Source organism: Oreochromis niloticus, linkage group LG7 (assembly GCF_001858045.2).
Source record: "Oreochromis niloticus isolate F11D_XX linkage group LG7, O_niloticus_UMD_NMBU, whole genome shotgun sequence".
In the NCBI taxonomy this organism is placed as follows: Eukaryota; Metazoa; Chordata; class Actinopteri; order Cichliformes; family Cichlidae; genus Oreochromis; species Oreochromis niloticus.
Window position 1 is genome coordinate 5,688,954 of NC_031972.2, and position 8,836 is coordinate 5,697,789.

Genomic DNA, 8,836 nt, shown 5'->3' on the forward strand with positions numbered 1-8,836 from the left:
GCTGATTATGTAAGCGCTGTTCTTGGCAGAATTGGTAGAGTAAATTTAAACTGGTTGATTTCTGGGCACAGAGGCAGCAGCATAGTCTGCACATTTTTAATAGGGTTGAGGTTGGGTCTTTGGGCAGGTCATTCTTAAATGCTTAAAGTTAGCCCATTCCAACACCCTTCTAATGCACTTGGGATCACTGGGGACACCCAATTGTAATCAATCTAACCTTTTTTTACTAATCCATTCATTCTGTGCAACATATCAGTACCACTGGTAGCAAAACAGCCCTATAGCAATGATGCTACCACCGCCATGCTTGACACTTGGTACAGTGTTCTTAGGTTTTAAAGCCTCACCTTTATTGCACCAAACATAGCTCGTGTCTTTGTGGCGAAAAAGCTCAATCCGTCTCTCGTCTGACCATAAAATATTTCAGCTGCAAATTTCAGTTGAATTTATAGGTGTCAATACTGAAACACTGGTCGCGGCTCATGATGACATTGCTTCGGTTTCGACAGTGACATTTCCAGGTCATGGCAAGCTTGAGCCTTGGTGTTTCGTTTATTGTTCCAGAACATCCTGACCAGTTTCCTCTCCTCTGAGGGGGGAAGTTGTTGGGGTTTTTTTTTACCAAGGTCTTAGCAAAGTTGTGACACACCTGAATAATGTGTACTCATGCACAATTGTTTGAACTGATGATCTTTGGATCTGCAGTTGTTTAGAAATGACTCCAGGAGACCTTCCCAACTTGTATAGTTCTTCTTAGACCTTCACTGAGTCCCCCTGGCCTATCCCATTGTAAGTATTGGTCCAGTGAGTGCTGTATAACAAATCCTTTTTATGGTTGCAACGGCTGTAGTCAGTCATGATCACTAACGGGAAGTTAATAGGCCTTGGCCTTGTCAAGTTAAAAGACAGCGTAGAACCTTCAGCACCACTTATTAAAAGATTTAAGAGATGTATTTATGTATTTGAGCTTGTGTGTATGAGTGGGTTAGAGAAAGTTCAAACCTCTACATCCCAATCTTGTTCTTAAAGAAATCATTAGAAGCCCAAAATTACCATGACATTCGTGTCTATTATGAGTGTACTGTATGTAGACTTTGGACCACAAACTGTATTTTGTAAGCTCCTGTGTGATTGTGTGTAGTCCCTAAAACATTGCGTGAGTAATCCTTTTGCACACTGCATATTTGTTAGAGGGAGCCCTGTGCTGGCTCTAATTTAATCCTCAGCTGAGAGTTTGTAAGGCTTCTGACACAGAGCCTGAGCAGCATGTTGTTGTTTTTTTATGCGTGTGTTGTTTTTGTTGTTTTATATGGAGCATAGTATTTCACCTTCAAAAAGCTTTTAAAACCTCTGCATTTTAGTAATTGACGTGAAAAATAAGCTATAGACTCAAATAAAGTAATTGTGCGTCGAACGTGACGTGACGTTCGGTACAAGTAACATTATCCGGTGATGATTTCCCTCTCAGATGCTCTCATGTTGTCTGCAACAGATCCTGAGGGATCTGAAAGCATGTTAGAATCATTTCCTCCCCGCTGCCTCGCCCAGGGAGCAATTCAGCTGCTCTAGTTATTACCTAGTTACATTATTGTTATTGTATTATCGTTACATTGTCACTTTGTGCGGGGGTCACATGGGGACAACGGACGCATTCCTTTGATTGAAGGCACCGCAGTAATGGAGAAATAGGGGAGTCCTTGAAATGAGAATGTTGGTTTAAAAAGTTTAATTTGTTACAAGAGTTGGAGCATGAATGTAATCAAACTGTGTTATTACAGTCTGATGAGGAGACTGCTCGCTAGCAAGCTTATTTAATATCAGGGTATGGTGACACCCATTTGTGTTTTGTTTTTGTTTTTTTCTTTGTGTGTGTGTAGTTTTATCTTTGCTTTTTGAGGTTGGATAAATTTACCCTGAATTTTTATTTTTAGTCTCTAAAGAGACAAGTGAAGGGAAAAAAGCACCCACTCATTTTTTGTTTAATTTTGTATAACTTGTTGATTTATTTATTTTACATTTCTAAACTATTTTGCTCTGTGATCCTGAATTTATTTTTTGACCTGTTTTTTTTTTTTTTTTTCTCCATGTTTTGCTGTCACACAGTAAGATCTGGAGCAAGGTGGCTCAGTGGTTGACACTGTTTCCTCACAAAAAGAGGGTTCTGGGTTCAAAACCAGCAGGGTCAACCTTGAAACTAGTAAGGTATACTGAGTGTGTCTTTCATGGCAGAGGGAACGTTTAGACCAGTCCTCGAGAGCTACTGTCCTGCAGTTTGCTTGGAAGCTCCTGATTCTTTTTGACCTTTTTTTTTTTCCTGTTTTACGGCTTGTTTTTGCTTCTCTTGAAGGATTTCTTGATTATTATTTTTTTCCAGAGCTTCATCAAGCTTTCCTTGGAGCTCCTGGTTCTTTTTGTCCATGTCTTGGAGATTCCTTTGTTTCTCCTCAATAATACCTTCCTTTTCTTGAAGCTGGTCGGACAATTATTTTAATTCAGCGCTCTTGCATCAGGAACATAATCTTCTCTCTGTTCTCATTCTGCATTTCTTCCAAGCGCTTCTCTAGTTCTACTTATTTTTTGATCTTCTCTCTGACACATATTGGAGTCTGGATGCAGTGACTATGAAAAGGATCCAAATGTTTCAAAATGTTTCTCTGGCAAACGTTTGAATGCTGCGAACATGAATTGCTGTTGTTCTTTTGTACGTTTGTTTTTGGTATATCGTTCCGTTGTCAGTCACACCACACCTTTCAGTCACAATTTATTCGTTTTCCAGATGTTAACTTGTCATATTTTATAATACGTGAACATCTGTTATAGTTACATGTTTTTGTATCATATATAACATCAGTTTAAGTGTTTTTCTTCTGCGTTGGCTGGAGTATAACGTGTAATGTTGATAATGCACAATGCAAGGTGCCGCACAGTTAGGCGGCATAATTCATTATTGAAGAATATCTTAAACGTTTTAAAACCGTTTCCTTATCACTTTTTGACATTTTCCATGACATATTTTTGTCATCAAGTGAGGCACCACAATCCTCTGCAGCTGCCATTGACGTCTGACCTTTTTATGAACTGGGGCAAGACATGAGCCTATTTTGCTTGTGAGGATCAATAAAGTATCACATTATTATATTATGTGACATTAGATGAGGCTCGGCCATATAGCCCAATGATGTTTTGCTGGCACTAAACATTACCGCTTAGGTAATGTTACAAAGCAGAGCAGGATTGCTTCATCAGTAATAAATATATCGATGTTATATGTTCATGCCCTGACTTGGCTTCCCTTCTTATTCCTCGAGGCTCATGTCCAGTCCTCTGGACGAATGTCGGGTGCAGCTGTCTGACAATATCACAGGCAGAGGCAGAGAAACAGGAGATGATCAGAGATTATCAGATGACACTCCTATAGTACAGTATATCCCATTATGTGTTTGTGTGTGTATGCAGTCCCTGGTACTAGTGTGAAGTACTCTCACAGAAAGAGCTCTTGGATATCATGATAAAGGCCAGCAGACAAAGGCTGGTTATTATACATGGGGACCTAACATGTAATGCAAGTAGGTCCAAAGAGTTATAAAACACAGACTACCTATGAAGTACTGTAGCACTGGAGAGGTGGGATTGTACAACTAGGTCCATAAGTATTTGAATAATTATACTTTTTGGGGGGGTAATTTTGCCTCTGTAAAATTTTAAATCATGCAATCAAGATGTGATTAAAGTGCAAACTTGCAGCTTTTATTTAGGGACTTTAACAAAATAATTGCATTAACTATTTATGCATTAAAGCCATTTTTATACACAGTCTCTCCTTTTCAGAGGCTCAAAAGTAATTGGACAGTAACCTGAGAAGGCATTTCATAGCCAGATGAGATGTGTTCCCTCATTATTTCATACCAAACGAAGCAACGAAAAGATTTGTACTTGATTTAAAACCTGTTCAGTGGAAATCTCATTATGAGCTCCAACGAGATGTTAAGCAAGTAAATCAACACCCAACATCAGCTTATTATAAAGATAACAAAAAGTTAAGAAATGGCCAAATCAAGAATCTGATACATTTTTAAAAAGAAGACAAGTAAACTGAATAAAGTGGATGATCGAAGAGTTATCTCCTTGAAAAACAACACAACATCTAACCAAGACAAGAACACTCATGACGAGGTCGGCTTTTTATTGTCAAGGTCTAAAATCAAGAGATGCCTTCGTGAATGAAAATATAGAGCGATTACAACAAGGTGCAAACCAGTGATTACAATTAAAAGCAGGAAGTTCAGATTTAGACTTTGGCAGAAAACATCTAAAAAAGAAAACCAGAAGAGAATTAATGGCTGCCAAGAGAACCGGGTCACTATTCTTATACACTCGAGGTGATAGCAACTGAACTTATGTTTAGGTTCTTCGGACCGTCTCACCTCTCATCAACAAAGCTTCTTTAGTTTTTGGTGTGTGTGGACTGTGTGGAGTGAACTTTATTTGGTTTCTGAAGTGGAGCATAAAAGAATAAGTTTGAGAATCACTGATATAGTCGATGTTAAGTAGAGTCAAACAAAGCACCAGCCTATGGTCTATGGCTTTTAGAAGATCACCATTAGGTTGGGGCAATTTTTGTCATGTTCAGTGTTTGGTTGCATTGGAAAGTGTTGTTGGTACCTAGAATTATCATCCTATTTAAAATCACTGATAGCTTCCTCACGTCTTCCAGACTACTGGATGACATCACAAAGTGTGTGTTCGTATCTGTATTATGGAAACCGCTACGAACTCTTGAGACATCTTACTGCAAGCTTCTCTTGGCTTGATTGGTCAGCATAGTTGAAGCCCCTCAACTGCTGCTTTCTGGACCCACTGTTGAGACTTCATATTGAAAACTAGCACTAGCTGGATTCATCCTCTCAGGACCAGGAATGTCTCTATAAAATTTAATGGCAATGCTTCCAGTGTTGAGCTATTTCAGCTTGCTCTGAAGCAGTGGGCCGAGAGGCTAGTGTTGCCATGGAGCCGCACTAATAGCAAATTAAAAAAAGCCTAGATACGTTATTAACATGCCACAGTACCCATGTTTCTAACAAAGTACTCCTACTAGCATATTTCGCTCCCTCAGTGCAAAGATAAGGTCGTCCAGGTTTCAGCAACAATGCAATATTGTGATGTTTAAACAAGCTATATATACACTGTATGACTGGGATAGCAATAACTATGATATGAGCGTGCTGGACAGTCTCTGCTATCTTAAAAGATTAAATCCTAAGAAAGATATGCTGTATCATAGTTAACCTTCTAGTATCTCTTGAATAATCAGTTGTTCATCCCTGGAACATCTCTCCTGCAGCTGTAACCCACCAGGACTGGAAAGTACAGACTGGTTTCTATTTGAAATGTTGTCCCTGACCACTTATCATGCACATAATGACACAAAAGGTAAAACTGATTAGATCAGCAGAAGAGCAAAGGCGCTTGGGACCTCCTCTGACTCGTTCATTCATCCTCTGTCCCTCTCCGAGCAGCCTGATCAATGCCGATCATGGAAATTGAGCCCCATAAACCTCGATCCTGTAACTGCTATCTTTCATGTCTGCATGGCTCTCGCTATCCATGCATCAAATAAATGTCAAAAATTCAAAAGGAGGCTGCGCTGCTCCCCCTTTGTATAAAAAGGAGCGTTTAAAAACACAAAAGGAGAGGAGGCTCGGTCTACCTGAATCCCAATGTTCCACTGGCACAATCCATCTGCCATTTTCTCTTTTTTACTGCAGGACACACTGTTGAGGGTTCATTGTGAATTTATTGTGCTCAAGTAAAAAAGTGGAGCCTGGCCAGCTTCCCATAAGGAAGAGTCACCTTGGGCCTCAGAAAGTAGATCCGATTAAAACCGAGCCCTGCGGAGAAAACAGAAAGGTTCACCTCATGTCATACACACTTCCTGCTGAAACACAGTCTTTTTCACATGTTTACGCAAACCTGTAAAAATCATATAGAATTTTATATTTATGAGCTTATATTCATGAATGTGAAATCACAAACTTTATAACCGATACCTTTTATTAAAGGTAAGATTTAAGGCAGCGTTAGGTAGCATTGATTGGTATGCACCGTGTATTCAGATTATAGAGAATATGTTACTAAAATGATGCCAGACAAGTTAATTAATACATTATTACGCTTCAATTGGATTATTAAAATAAAATCCATCAACACTCTAACCACCTGGTGGGGAGACTGGAGTCCAAGGGAGCTGTGAGAGGGCGACAGGCCTACAATCTATCGCAGGGCTAACACATAGAAACAACCAGTCGCCAGTTTAGAATTACCAGTTAGCCTAATCCCATGTGTGTCTTTGGATGAAGCCAGAGTACCCAGAGAACAGACTGGATTCAAACTCAGGACCTTCTGAAGAATCTTTTCTCAGGAGTGTACGCTGCTCTGTGATACACTGGCAACCTGTCTAGTGCGTACCCCACCTCGCAGCTCATGACAGCTAGGATGGCCTCCAGCCAGTGCAAGAAAATGGATGTATGTATAGACTTCACCGCAGTGCTGTGGAAGTAAGTAAACCTCAATGGTTCAGTAGCTTGTACAACCACCTTCGGTAGCAATGAATTAGGTTGTTTTCTGCAGTTTTCGGCTGTCGGTCTCTCATATTGCTGTGGAGGAATTTTGGCTTGCTGTCCTTCACAACATCACTTCAGTTCATTGAGCTCACAGCATCACAGCTCTCCCAAGATCCCTCCACAGCATTTCAGTCATTCAGTTTGAGGTCTGGACTTTGACTGGGCCACTGAAGACCCTTGACTGTTAATGTAGATTTGCTACTGTGCTTGGGACCATTGTTGTGTGGCATGACCCAATTGTGCCCTCACATTTGACTCTTAAACACTTTTGGTATAAAGATGAGTTCATGGCTGACTCGATGACTGCAAGGTGCCCAAACATCTGGTGTCAGCTGTACAAAGGACACTGTTCCAGATGTCTTTTGTTTGTTCAGATAACCTAAGCTGTGCTGCCATGTTCTTTTTAGACTGAAGTTTCAAGCTTTCAAACCTCAAGTGTTTTGCCCATTGCCCATGTGGACCATAATTTACTAAATGATCATCATGTTGTAATCAATAATCAGTAAACTATTGATTTAGCCCATAAATCATCAGAAAAGTGTTTATTGAGGTCACAGAACAAAGTGAGATCTGCTGCGATCAATTGGGAGTGAGAGATAAAGACATGCTGTGGAAGAGAGACAGAGATTAATACATCAGAGATGCTACATCAATTTTTAACATACAGTCTATGATTAAAATAAAGGAAAACAGCATGTTGTGGATGGCATGCAGTGCACTAGTAGTTTATGTCAGTACAGTTTTTCTGGGAGTCATTTGGTTTGATTAGTTGGGCTAAAAACACAAAAATGTGCTTTATTTGCGTTGGTTTAAGATGTTTAAGAAGTTGAATATTTCTGAAGTTTCATAAATGACAGAACAACACGAGCACCTGTTTTCATATTATACATTGTTATACAGCTATTAATATAAAATGATTGAAAGGTGCAGTTTAAAATTTTAATGTAAACCAAATGAAAAATGTGTGATCAACACAACACATTTACTCCAGGGACTAAAGAAGCGTAGTGACTTTTATACATATGAAGCAAAAACTTTTTAAAAATTCAAAGTGTAAACAGCAGGCTTATAGGATTGCATTATCTATATGCTTCAGATCTATACGTGGACTGAGAACAGCTCTGATAGCCAACGGGCAGGACCAGCTAATCATTTTCCAAGGCCCTCATTTGATCATTACCGCTGGCTTGATTAGGCTGATTTTCCTTGTTGAGCTAAAATAGTGTGTCACTAAGGTAAAACAGGTTTGCGCCCATTGTGTCCCAGCTCCCTCGATATTGTTATTTTTATTCTATCTGATACAATTACCAAGTTTCAAAACATAAATCTGGAAAACCCATAAGCTAAATTTGACAACATTAACACTATCTACACTCTTGCTTAGTGTTTAGGACAGCATGGCCTGTGCGGTGAGACGGCTTTAAAACTTTAAAACGCTATTATTTACTGGCGATAACTTTGCGGTCTTAGCTAGTCAGACTGCTTCAAGGCTGTTACTGATGAAATAACTCATTTTAAAAAGCAATACATACATAAAAAACAAAAAGAAAAGCTTAAATGAACTGCTTTTCAGACATTTGTGGAATTTTTATGCTGCCAGAAGAAATGTAAAAAGTAGTGACATTCCATATAGAAATTATCATCCTATAAAGCCTTGGAGCCTGTGGATGTATTCACCGTGGTCTTTGTCTGAGAAGGCTTGTAAAGTGCACGCACACGCACTTTACTGAAGGTTAAAACCAAACCTACACCCCTCCCCTTGGATCATGGCTGCTAATGTGCAGGTGAGTGACAGTCTGAAGGCTCAAGGCTGCAGTTCAGTGCAGGAAAAAGTCACTGTATAGCTAATGAATGCTACTGCACTTTATGCTTCTTCTTTTTTTTAATGTTCGAGGCTCATCTCGTGCAATAGAATACATTCCATCAGTTGAACATTTGATTAATTTTTGCACTCAAGTATTACTTTTATTTCTTCTCCATTCAGATTGGCATGCTTCAGTAATGGGAACGTGTCAAGGCCAAAGTTAGGGCTTTAATCACACTTAGGTTGCAAATATTTTTGGAACTTAATTCATATGGAAACATAAACAGCAGAAACCCCCCCAAAAACAATGGGTCTTGTTGATTAAGTCCTCTTTTAATAAGTGCAAAGTAACGCAAGCACAGCTTTTGATGTGAGAACACGGCTATAGGGTTTAGTATTCAATAAGCCAGCA